Here is a 9,164-nt window from a genome sequence, read left to right as displayed (position 1 = left end):
ATTGGATCCTCAGTGCCTAGAGCTGAGCCTAGCATATACTAAGAAAAGTCAATAAATATTTGCTGAATGAATGTAGGGAGGAGACCAGAATTGAGCTTCATTGGATAAGAGCATGGAGAATAGAGAGGGAAAAGGATGTGTGTGTGTGTGTGTGTGTGTGTGTGTGTTTGTGTGTTTGTGTGTATGGGAAACTTAGAAAAGAAGAACAAAGAGAAATTAAAGATAAAAATGTAAATACAATATGCTTAAAAGAAGACAAGTAAAACAGGAAGATAAAAAAGTAATGGGAAATAAATAAAAGCAAATAGTAATGGGAATTATGTGATATGAGAATGGTACAGTTGCCTAGCACCTCAAAACTGTCTCTCTCAGAAATGAAGCTGTGTGGAAAGAGCTGAAGATTAACAGAGTTTTTTTTTATTGTTATTGTTCTTGTTTTTCTATCATTCAGTCAAAATTTACTCATTTTTAAATACAAACCATTGTCCTGAGTGCTATAGACATTAAAAAGAAGTAGAAACCCTCAGGACATTTCATCTAGGTAGGAAGTCAAAACATTCAGAGAGGAAAAGACAAATATGAAGTGATACATGATTGAATATGAAATTGGGCAGTTAATCATCGCCATATATGTTCACATAAGGTGAACAAAGTTTGGAAAGTGTGGTTGGGTAAGTTTCTAACCCAAGCTTGGGCCTCAAAGGATAGATTTGTACTGGCTGATAGAAGGAGGAAAAAGGGAGGACCTAGTTGATGAGTATGAGCAGTGGCAAGGGGTTATTCCTCTCTGGGGATGTAATGTGGTAACTATTTATCAGGTACTTAAATAATGCAGGCACTGTGGACACAGGGTAGGTGATAAAAGCATGTTTATTTACTGAATAGATGAAGGATATTTGGATGGTACTTAATGGTCAGTGGGAAAGCTTTAAAATGGAGCCCATTCCAGAAAATATTGCCTATACAGGATTTGGGAAACAATGTGATGACCTTTTTTTGGCAAAGAGATTGAATTTTTGGAAGGGGGTAGACAGACATAAACTGGACAAATAGACTAAGGCTAGAATAAGGAAGGACTTGGAGGTTACCCCAAGGATTACATTTAGAGCAAGTAAGGGAGATGTCAGGGGGCTTCCAAGCTGGGGAAGGACCTGATGAAGTTATGCGGGGGAAGGGCTGCTAATGTGTAGTATGGAATGGTGGGGATAATAACAAGTCTGGTAAATAGGTTAAAAGACAATATAATAAAACTGAAGTTCTAACATCTGAATATTAGAGATAAAATAAAAAATTAAAAAATTAAAACTTGAAGCATGGCCCTTTATGGGCATGCAGTAAGTATTAATATTTGCTAGATGAATAAGGAGTTGAACTATAGAGAGGATGTTGGGGCTTGAGTAGAAGATTTAAGAGAGTTTTAGGAATTGAGGGATCATTAGGAATTGTTTTTGAAGGATGAGAAGTAAATGTGGAGGGTTTGAGGAAACTCTTCCCTTCCTCTTCCGTTTCTTCCTAGGTGATGCCTCTTCTTAAGTGGTACAGCATGAAGAAACTGAACAGGGCCATGATCCTTACCTGTAATTTCCTGGCCACCACCCTGCTTTGGTAGTCTTTCCTTGTTTCTTCCTGGGTAGAAGTAGAACTGCCTTAAGATGCCACTGTTCTTGTCAGTGCGCTTTTCACAGACTGCAGTGGTAAGAAGATGTGTTGGATGTCCAAACACAAGCCAAGTAAGTCCTGGTTTAAAAAGGAAGGACTAAATGTCATTACTAACCTGAGCCTCAGCACTCACTCCCCTGTCTCCCTCACAACCACCCTTTCCTGCAGACATCCACCAACACTTACTATGCCACCTTTAGGGGACTCTGGAAACCAGAGAGGGCCCCAAAAAGGGAAAGAACTTACATTTTTCTCTCTCTCATCATTTTTTTCTAGTTTAGCCTGCTTCATACTGGGTGGAATTTTCTTGATCAGCACCCTTCTCCTCTCATTCTGCTTGAACTTTTTGTTGCGGACATTCCCTCAGTTATTCCCTGAGACCCAGAAACAGTATCTTCTCTGTGCTTTTATCTGCATTGTCACAAGTACAGAGAGGCAGGAATGAATTTTGAATGTCTTGGCCTTGGGGTAAGGATGGAACATTAGCTTTCTTAGCCTCTTAGAAAGTTATCAGGAGGGTCGAAGGGAAAAGAAAAATCTAGGAGAAAAAAATGATCTCAAAGGAGGGAGAAGGAAAATGAGGGGAAGTGAGGAAATAATTTTCATTCACTGATTGTGATACTAGAGTAAAGCCTGTAAGTATTGATATAGGCTAATCAGAAGATCTCTCTCTTCCTTTTTTGGGTTGACAGGTGCTTGTGTGTTCTTCTCCTTACTTACCCACTATATGTAAATTTTGGAAGTGGGTCGGGGACTTGATCCAACAAAAGTCACCTATAAACTTCCTTACTTCATAAATTTATCCAGCTCTGCCCTATTTCTGTTATCTGGTGAGTGATCATTGGATTCTGTGAGGCTGACGAAGGAGAGTTAACCTCCCAGAAAGTGGATAAATCTAATTTCTTTGGTCTCCCTTTCCTTTTTGTGTAATAGTCTCAAATATGTGGAAGTTATAGCAACAGTCAATCATCTAACCTTCCCCTTTTCCTCTTTGATTTCTGAGTATGAATATCTCTTATGATGTTTATCTATGACTTCTTCCTCTTATCCAATGACCTATTTTTTTAAAATATTCTTTCTTGATTTCTTTTTCTGCATGGTATAAACCCCAAAAGAGGGATTGAGAAGCAATTCCGCTGCACCAAACATACCTTGAACAGGGATAGAATGCAGAATATGGGGAAGAATTAATCCCTTTTCTTGACAACAGAAAACAGTCTGAAGACATTGTGTAAGGCCAGCTACATGGTTTGTGAAGCCTAGTACAAAATGAAAATGCAGAGTCTCTTGTTCAAAAATGATTAACAGTTTCAAGACGGTGACAGCAGAGCATTGAACCAAGTGTGAGGCTCTTCAGAGTGCACGGCCCTGTGCAACTGTGTAAGTTACATGTCCATGAAGCCAGTTCAGACAATGTGTTTAGGGTGATAATAATAATTTATATGGGTAACCCACACTTTAGTGCTTAGACCCTGTTAAGCTCTTTGAAAATTAGAGATTGTCACTACCAGAATCATCAGTATAGTTATCATTTTCTTAGGAGCCCGCTGCCTTCACAATTCTCAGTGTTTTGGAGCTGCTAGAATTTTAAAATCTCAACCAACCCACATGGATACTCCATCAGGAGACAAAATTGAGCATAAAACCAAGCAGAGAGAGTGAACTGATTGATGAGGACTTTCTACCCATAACTGAGGATGCCTCAGCCTCTCATACTTACTCTAAGAGCAGTGTCACTGATTCCGGAAAAAAGTGACCTCATCCCCTTGTTTTTGCTCATTTATTTTTCTAGAGCCCAGAAGCATAGGTGTGTTTCACGGCAGAGAAAAGTGAAGAGGGGTGAAATTGTGTGTGAGTAAGGGAGAAGCAGATAGGCAGTCTTAGGCTTTGGCACCTAGATTATGCAAGTGCCTCTTGTCTATCATCTCCACCAATCTACCCTACTCGGCTTCCTATTCTGCAGGAGTATTTTGTTGTCTATAATAAAGCTCCTTCCCCATCTGTGAAGTTTAAATTTTGATAAAAATCCTTTTTCCTCTAGAAGTGTTGTGACTGGTAATTTTTTTTTTTAACTGTGTTATTGCAGCAGGCATTACTGGTGGGAAGAGAATGTCTGTGTTTAGTGGAGAGGTCTTCCTCACTGTGGTTATCTGTCATCTGATGTTACCATAATCACAGTAACCATTTGGCTCTACTATGTATGAATACCACAGCTGTGTGCGTGGGGATCCTAGAGACCAAATTTAAATTGCCTGTTTGGCAGATTTTCCTTAAGACTGGGGTGAAATATTGTCTGTTCCACTGAGAATATCTAACACAGATATTTGATTGATAAAAGTGTTGATGAGATGATATTGTTTTTTAGGTACATCTGAAATGAATGTCTAGACTATTTAAAAAGCTACAGAAATAAGACAGGAACATTTTCATTAAGGGCAGCTTATAATGCATGAGAGTGGTTTTCTCTTTAGGGATAAAGGAACTAATACTTATTAAGCATTTCCTATTTACCAGGCACTGCAACATCCAGTGTATGTTGGGAGGGTGGTGGTATATCTCCTCATAATTCGTCTATAGAGTAGGGATTTGTACAATGAAGACATTATAGATTAGAGAGAGTAAGTGGCAAAGCCAGAATTGGAAGACAAGATTGGGCTCCAGGGTCCACGTACTTTTCCCTTTTAAAGGTCTTAGGTAGGAGGTAGACTGATTTGAATAGATCCAAACTGGCATTTTAGCTCCAGAGTCCTTGTTCTAAACTACTACAGCCCACTGCCTTCTAAGAGCAAGTTCATCTTTTTACCAGGGAATCATGACCTTCACAGGAATTCTCCTATCTATATAACCAAATTCATAGAATACTAATAAACAAACTGGAATGTTAATTATTCTAATTTTCAACTGCTTCTACTTTTTTTTATCACTAATACTGAATATGGACTGTATGTTATATGACTGCTATCCCAGGTAAGGAACTCTGAGCAGCAGTGTTGAACTACTAATGTAAGAGATTCCGTCTAAAGTTTTACTTTAAGTATTAATATTTCATAACTGACTTCATTTTTCTCCCAATTGTGCTGGATTTATCTTTGGCATAAAGATCCAAAGGACTGATTTTTTTTTCTTTTTCACTATTTCTAAATTTACTTTTTTCCCCTTTTTTATTCTATAAGCATTATAGAGGATTATTGTCAAAAAACATTAAATATATGGCTGAGTATATATGTATACATTTCCCCCCAAATCTCAAAGATAAACACTGTTAAATACATTTTACTGTATATACACATGTATACACTTATGGACATTTATATACATGTACTGTGTGTGTACATTTTTAAAAAGGGTTGTCATTCTATAAAAACTTTTTTTGTGCCTTGATTTTTTTTTAACTTAATGCTATTTTTTGAACATCTTTGCTAGAAGATAATAAATAGCTAATTATTATATTCTGAATGTCAATAGCTAAAAATAGCAAAAAATAGCAAAAAGTATTTTTTCCCTCATTAGAGCAAAAAAAAAAATTAAGAATGTCATTTTATCTTCTTCCTCCTGGTTCCAATAAACCTACATTTGTTCTCATTGCCTTCTTTAGAGGTGCAATGAAAAAGAAATTTACAGATTCTACTCCTGCCTGGTTGAATAAACTGATTTGAAAACAATTTCTTATTTTGTGTAGTATGCAAATTTGAAAGTGCTATTTGTAACCCAAGTACTGATAAAATAGAGCTCTTCAAAATATATTTAAGCAAAAAAACGGAGCTTCAGAATAATGGGTAATTGTTTTACCTTTTGTGTGAAAAATTAGGTAAAATAAGACTGTTCGTATTTGCAAATATCATAAAGAAAATCAGAAAGGATGCATAAGAAACTAAGATAGAGGTGGTGGTGGGAATTGAGGGAATAGGAGAAAGGAGGGGCCAGAGACTTTTTACTATGTCTTTTCATTATTTCTCATTTTTGAACCATGTGAGTATATTACTCATGCAAAAAAATAAATTAAACAACAAAAATATTGCATCTGTTTCTTTCATTGTTACTATGCTAAGGTTGGTGAAAATTGTTCTTTCTCATTTCGAAACTCTGTTTTCTCTTTTTTTTTTGAGACAGAGTCTCACTCCATCACCTGGCTAGAGTGCCATGGTGTCAGCCTAGCTCACAGCAACCTCAAACTCCTGCCTCAGCCTCCCAAGTAGCTGGGATTACAGGCATGCACCACCGTGCCTGGCTAATTATTTCTATTTTTCGTAGAGATGGGGTCTCACTCTTGTTCAGGCTGGTCTTGAACTCTGCCTGTTTTCTCTTGCACTAAACTGTTGTACTGGGTAATTTTATGTGCCAACTTGACTGGGCTACAGTGTGCCCAGTTATTCAGTCAAATATTATTCTAGGTGTTTCTGTGAAGGTATTTTTGGATGAATTTAACAATTAAATCAATCGACTGAGTAAAGCACATTGCTCTCCCTAGTATGTGTGGGCCTTATTGAATCTGTTGAAAGCCTGAATAGAACAAAAGACTGACCTCCCAGGAAAAAGAGGGAATTCCTCCTGCCTGATTGCCTTTTGGCTGCTACATTGTTTTTTGTTGTTGTTGTTTTTCCTGTCTTTGGATTCAAACTGAAACATTGGCTCTTCCTAGATCTTGAGCCTGTTGGCCTTTGAACTGAAACTATACCATTGGCTTTTCTGCGTCTCCAGATTGCTGACTGCAGATTTTGGGATTTTTTCAGTCTCATATACATATATCATGAAACAGAACCAATATAATTTGATCAGGCTCACCCCCTGATAATCTTCCTTATAGTTATATGTATATATAAGTTCTGTTTCTCTTTAAAAACAAAAGCTACGTTTGCAGTCTCTTCCTCTGCACCAGAAAGCCTGGGAGGGTAGGGACTCATTTTTTTCCTCCCAGTGCTGCATTCCTAGTATCTAGATGCATGCTACAAAAAAATTAGTTTAAGGAATTAATTGGTAGCCATTGTTATATTATGTGTTAGATGTGAAATTAATATCTACAAATATATGTCTATATACAAAAATTATGCAGTTAGGGGACATATGCTTATATTAATCTAAACTATAATTATTAGTTTCCAAACATTCATTGAGAGGAAATGTGTGAGAGTCAATAGCAGGACCCCAAGAAAGAGACAGGGAGAGCAAGGTGCTTAGATGGAGAATGGCTCCTAGAGACACTTGACACACCACCTTAAACACCTCAATTTTCTGTTATACCATTTCCATCTTAGTATTCTATATTCTTTGCTTAAAAATAAATAGAAATCTATGTTTTCTGTTACTGTATAATATGATATCACAATTTAGCAGCTTAAAACAATGCCGATGTATCTACTCATGGTTCTGTAGGTACGAAGTCTAGGCACTGGGTGGCTGGAGTCTCTGCTTAGGATCTAGCAAGGCTAAAATCATTGGTTGGGCTGCATTTCTATCTGAATCTTGGGATCCTTTTCCAAGCTCTTGTGGTTATAAGAGAATCCCTGTTTCCTTGCTGTCAGCTGGGTGCCCTCAGCAACTAGAGGCCACCTACATGCCAGTGGCCCCTTCTATCTTCAAAATTATCAACAGAGAATTTCCCCTACTTCAAACCCCTCAATTCCTCTCACACTTCCATTTCCTGACTCCAGGAAAAGCCTACTTTCTTTTAATGGCTCACCTGATTAGGCCAGATTCACTCCCCTGATTATTTCCCTTTCTTAAAGTAAACTGTGATATCTAACATACCCTAATTATATTCACAGTCTAGGGCAGGGGTCCCCAACCTTCTTGACACCGGTTTCATGGAAGGCAATTTTTCCATGGTGGTGGGGTGGGAATGGGGAGATGGTTTGGGGATGATTCAAGTGCATCACATTTATTACATTTGCAGCCAATCCCCAGCACTAGCGTCACCACCTCAGCTCCACCTCAGATCATCAGGCATTAGATTCTGATGAAGAGTGCACAACCTAGATCCCTCATATGCACAGTTTACAGTAGGGCTCATGCTCCTATGAGAATCTAATGCTGCAGCTGATCTGACAGGAGGTGGAGCTTAGAGGGTGATGTGAGCTATGGGGAGCTGTGGTAAATACAGATGAAGCTTCACTGGCTCACCTGCCACTCACCTGTTGCTGTGCAGCCTGGTTTCTAACAGGCCACGGACTGGTACCTGTCTGCCATGGGGGTTTGGGGACCACAGGTCTAGGGGATTATGAAGGCTTGTAATAGCAGGCAGAGGACATTTTGGGGACCATCTTAGAATTCTGCCTACCTCAAGAAACAACAGAGATTGGAGTTGAGTAGAAATTTTCAGCATGACCAATAATTGGAGGAATTTAGTAAAACCAAATGCCAGATACAGCAAATTCAAATCTTTCTTGTGGCAGAAGTGGGCATGGGGTGGTGATTTTAGATCTGCACTTGACTCTCCCATGAGGAAAAATTACATAAGTTAATGTCTATAGGGATCAATCCCCAACGTTGATGTCATTAGCACTACACTCTAAACAACTGAGCTAACTGACAACTAAGAGACTGCTGTGGTTTTTTTTCTTCAGCAAATTTCAATTCAGGTAAAATCTATGTTATCTGGAGTCTCATTTCAAAACAAAACAAAAAAACCCCACTCATCCTCTTTCTCTCTACCCCATCCATTGGAAAGAAACAAAAATAAGAAAACTCATCTTTGGTAGGGATGAATCTTTCCTCCCCATGGAAACTCAGTTTTTGGGTCTTTCTCAAACACACTTACTCTGGCTGTGAAGATGCAGATAAACATTCTGGGGAGGTGTTTCCTTCCTTCTTTCTCCAAAGGCCAGCAACAAACTTGAAGCTTCAAGGCAGCACATGAAAATGACCCACTGTGCTGCAACTAAGATCAGAGAACTTTGAAGTGTGGAATCTTGGTGTTTGATCTCAAAATATATGAGCATAGCTATCAGGACAATATTTATTCAACATAGAAGCAATTTCAATATCAGAACAGTGTCTGATTTCTGGGTTTCCCTGAACGATGACTCTAGAGGAAAGGTGTGAGTTTTTTCTAAGGGAAAAGGGTACTATTAATAGCTTATTACACATAGTGACAAAGAACACTTTTCAATTTGCCAGGCACTTTCTTAGATACCTTACATACATTTCTTTTAATTCTTACAACTGCGGTCCATGAAGTAGAGATTATTATCTCTATTTAACAAATGAAGTCATCAAAGCTCAGAGAGTCAGTGGGAAAGCCAGAATTACAACATGACTGCTGATTTCCAAAGGCCACACCTTACCAAATCCTCTTAAAAGACACAAGGCTTCTGGTCCTCTGAATTTAAAAGGAAACAGAATTTGGTATGCTGGCATTGCACTCAATGGGGGAAATACGAGTATTCAGTAATGGTGTTGGGATTACTGGTAGTCTGCTAGAAATAGAGTTGGATCTCTACCTCACATACTACAACAGGGAAAGAATCAGATAGATGAAAGAATTAAATATAAAGAATGAACAGCCGGCC

The sequence above is a fragment of the Propithecus coquereli genome, unplaced genomic scaffold (assembly GCF_000956105.1).
Source record: "Propithecus coquereli isolate 6110/MARCELLA unplaced genomic scaffold, Pcoq_1.0 Scaffold131, whole genome shotgun sequence".
NCBI classification, from domain to species: Eukaryota; Metazoa; Chordata; class Mammalia; order Primates; family Indriidae; genus Propithecus; species Propithecus coquereli.
This window is presented reverse-complemented; position numbering follows the sequence as displayed.